This window comes from Canis aureus, chromosome Y, assembly GCF_053574225.1.
Source record: "Canis aureus isolate CA01 chromosome Y, VMU_Caureus_v.1.0, whole genome shotgun sequence".
NCBI lineage: Eukaryota > Metazoa > Chordata > Mammalia > Carnivora > Canidae > Canis > Canis aureus.
In genome coordinates, this window is record NC_135650.1 from 351166 (window position 1) to 355216 (window position 4051).

General features: G+C 46.0%; 1 long non-coding RNA gene across 1 annotated transcript; it reads right to left on the reverse strand.

The window, feature by feature from the left end:
* Positions 1-1916: 1916 nt before the first annotated feature.
* On the reverse strand, positions 1917-3518 carry LOC144309421 (uncharacterized). Its single transcript, XR_013375404.1, has 4 exons — positions 3493-3518; positions 2750-2922; positions 2454-2588; positions 1917-1991 (listed from the first exon to the last, which is right to left on the reverse strand). It is a non-coding gene; the product is annotated as an uncharacterized LOC144309421 (long non-coding RNA).
* Between the last annotated feature and the right edge of the window lie 533 nt (positions 3519-4051).

The window sequence follows — 4051 nt, forward strand, 5'->3', positions numbered from 1 at the left end:
ACCAAAATAAAAGAAATCCTATGCCTACCGCTTGCCCTGGTTTTGAGTCCAAAATATGAACTATGTGATATAGAAATCCCCAACCAAAAATGAAACTGGTTTTAGGTCCATGTGACCTCTGAGGTGTTAGATACAAAACCTATCATGCTATAGGAGCCCCACCATGGTCCGGGTCACAAGAAAAGTCCCGTTGAAGGTGAGCTCACATTCCAAAATTAGGAAACAGATGAGCAAACAATCCATGTGAGGGATGAACAACAGGTATAAAAAGGGCATATTTACACAAATACTTCACCAATAATTTCATGACATGAAAGACATAGAACAAAAACCTGAAATTCTAATAAAAAATACAAGACACTGAAGAACAGATGCCCAAACAAACAAACAATGAAACCAACCCCAGAAAGAAAAATGGAGTCATTGAGATAAAGAAATCAGTGGATAGTATACACTTCAGGTGGACACTACGTACTTTTTAAAGATTGTATATATTTAATCATGAAAGACACACAGAGAGACAGGTAGAGACACGGGCAGGGAGAATGCAGGCTCCAGGCAGGGAGCCAGAAAAGGGGCTCCTTCCCAAGACTCCAGGAACACGCCCTGGGCTGAAGGCAGGTGCTAAACTGCTGGGCCATGCAACCATGCCCAAGATGAAGGATTTGAACCAGTGCATGCGGGCAGAAAAGTGTGAGGCTCCACAAAGGAAAGGTCCGACTGATGCTTGAAAGTCATCTTTATTTATCCACGCAGCACACAGGCTGGGTTTAAGGAACAAGGGTGAGATGGGCACTGAACACTCCGAGTGGTGATCATCTTCTCCCAAGGTTCACACTTTAGCATTGTGGATACTGATATCACTGTGCACCCTGACATGGTTCAGCCTGCAGTTATCACATTCTGGGCTGAACCAGAGAGGAGATCATGGGCATCAGAAGGACACCTCAGGGGAGGGAAGGCGACTTGGGTTCAAAATCCGTGGGGCTTGGGCCAGCACAACCCAGGGGCTCAGCACAGGATCATAGGATGAAAGAATGAACGTCGTTGATGTGGTTACATGGAGAAGCAACAGCAAGCACTCTGAGACATCCATCTTAGAGTTAATCTTATAGATTAACTTACACAATTAACTGAATGGATATATATTTCTCAAATTTACCAAGAGGGCAGAAGTTGCAGGTGTTTGAGTGTGGCTTCCCCAGTGTCCCCATATTGGGAGTTCTGTGGTCTCATGTCTGGGGTGGGGGGGAGGTGTAAGCTTTGCTATTGGAGTGTGGGGCAGGGGGCCCTAAGTTACATTGGGGCTGATGGGGCTCTCTCAGGCTCTGCTCCCCTTGTGGAGGTTAGGCGTCCCCACTGGACCCTTTGGTCTCCCAGTCTGCTCTCTATGGGGTGATGCCCCACAGGTGAAAAGAAGCTCCAGCAAATGAGGAGCTTTTTACTAAGGCATTGCTCCCTCCATCTCTCCCTCCTTCCTTCCCTGCCTAAGTCCGTTCTTCCTTCCTTCCTTCCTTCCTTCCTTCCTTCCTTCCTTCCTTCCTTCCTCCTTCCTTTCTTCCTTCCTTCCTGCTCCTCCCTCTGCCTGTGTCACTGCCTCTCTCTGTGTGTCTCTCATGGGCAAAGAGACATTCCTTCCTTCCCCCTCCCTCATTCCTTCCTTCCTCCATCACTTCCTGCATTCCTCCCTTCCTCTCTCGACTTCAGTCCACAACTCCCTCCCTCCCTTGCTTTCTTAGAATTGAGCTCTTTACCCCAATTCCCCTGAGGCAGCCCTGTGTCAGAGACACCTGCCCTGACTAGAGTTAAAATGGGGTGAGAGGGCCTCACCCCAAAATAGAAAGGTAGAAAGACAAGAGCTATGGATTTTTGGCTCATGTGGTGAGTCTGGTATCCGGTAGCAAAATTATTCTTACCAGGTCTTAAAGGAGTCATGGGTATCTTGGCTCTTTTGCCTGTTGTTGCAAAGTACCATCAACTTCTCAGGTTTCCTAAAGATATGTGTTGGAATTTTGATTGAGATTTCACTGAATCTATATATTGCTTTATGACAATGATTTTAATATATGTATAAATAAATATATATATACTTATTATATATATATCATCTGTTTATTTGATGCTATCATCTTGAAAGGATATGCATGTATACTTTCCTTCTAGGCTTTGGTGCCCGCCATTTTCTCGGATTCAGAGGTTCAAGGGTCAGAGCTTCAATGAGATCAGAATGGGGGGCCCCTTTCTTTTTGTAGGAGGCATTTCTCAAAGGCAATAACTCCCTAGTTCATTTCCACAAATCCTATGGTGCAGAACAATAGAGTCTTGTAGGAACCATACCAAAGAACCTTGACTCCTTCTATGACTATAATAGGGGTCTTGTGCTTGTGTGGGAGTTCTTAGAGGTCACCCATTCTCACATTTACTTTCATCCAGGACAGATCAATAGGACTCACCCATGTAGAGATCAGATGACATGATTTCCAATCACTCTTCTCTACCTTGCGTCCCTGGTCTTGCTGTTTGCTCTGTGGTCACAGACCAAATTCCATGGAGAAACCAGTTATAAATGTAGACTTCATTCAGGCCAGCTAATTAGGAAAGAGAGGAAAGAAACTGGTTTTCTGGCAGAGATGATCTTGCTAAAGGTATCTCTGGCATCTGAAGGTGATTTATAAGGATGAAGGTAACATACAGAGAATAGTATGATAACCATGTTGTGGGTGAAAATGCCATCATGGACAAGGCTTACCCTCCAAGCTAAATGTTGATTAGCATTGACTTGAGTTCCCAACATTCACCAAGTGAAGCTCCTGGGGATCGATTGTTCTGGCAATTCTGGATGATATCAGAACAGTCCCACTCACAGGGAAATCATCTCTCCAGGATAGGATTTGTGTATCACGGAGGTCTGGATGGAGTTGGCTGGAACATTTGGGAGGATAAGACTTTAACGTCTACTTAGGGCTGGGAGGGGGAGTAGGAGTAAAGAACAAACTGGAGAAGTGGAGAACAGTAGCAGGAAAAAAGTATCGGGGGCTGGAGGTTTTTGAAGGAATAGAGCAAGATTTGGGTGGGGAAACCTGTACGTTAGGGTGGCAAGGAGGGACAGCACTATGAACAGGAGGGAAAGAAATAGGCTTATGAGTTGAGAGAGGTGGCTGACGCTGGGGAGTGTTCTGTGGATGAAAAGAGTTACACACAAGAGGAAACTGCCTTGGACAATGAGAGGAGGAAGGAATAGAGTAGATAGGAGGACACCGGGGTTGAGGGGAGGAAGGAATAGAGTGGGTAGGTGGAGCCCGGGGTCGTGAGGAGGAAGGAAAAGAGTGGGGAGTTGGAGCCTGGGGTCAAGAGGAAGATGGAAAAGAGTGGATAGGTGGATCCCAGGGTGGAGAGGAGGAAGGAATAGAGTGCGTAGGTGGAGTCTGGGGTTGAGAAGAAGAAATCTGAGGCAGCTTTTTGTCATTTCTCCAAGGGCGTTTGGCTACTTACTCATCTTGACCAAATGAGTAACTGGACATAAGCTCAGAATTACCTCATTATTTATGTCCCAAGCCAGGCCGCGCTTCATCCCCTGGCTCAATGCCCATTATGATATGTGTGTGCCCCTCCCTCTGGGTATGTCAGCAGGCTCACCAGCCAGGGACATGATCCTGGGTGTGAGGTTGGAGAGTGATCCCAGGAAGTGGCAGACAGAAGAAATGTAATAGGAGACCCTAGGCCTTGGGAGAACATGTAGTGTTGCCCCTCACTAGGCAAAGTTTGATCAAAGGGCTGTGCTACAGTCAGAGGCTGGGCACCAAGAGAATGCATCGGAAGCACGTGTGGGTAAAGTGGGAAGTGCATGCCTCCAGCTACCTAACTTATTCCCTTCTCCAAAGCCCTCCTACATCACTTAGATCACTTCATGAATATCAGTGATATTATTAAGATGTCCAGGTTAATACCTTGAAAACTTCCTGTTTCCTTAGACAGTTTCATGATTTCCTGTTTCTTGAATCTCCTGGCTTTACCTGTAACCTGGATTTTCCATGAAAATACTGCTTCCTTT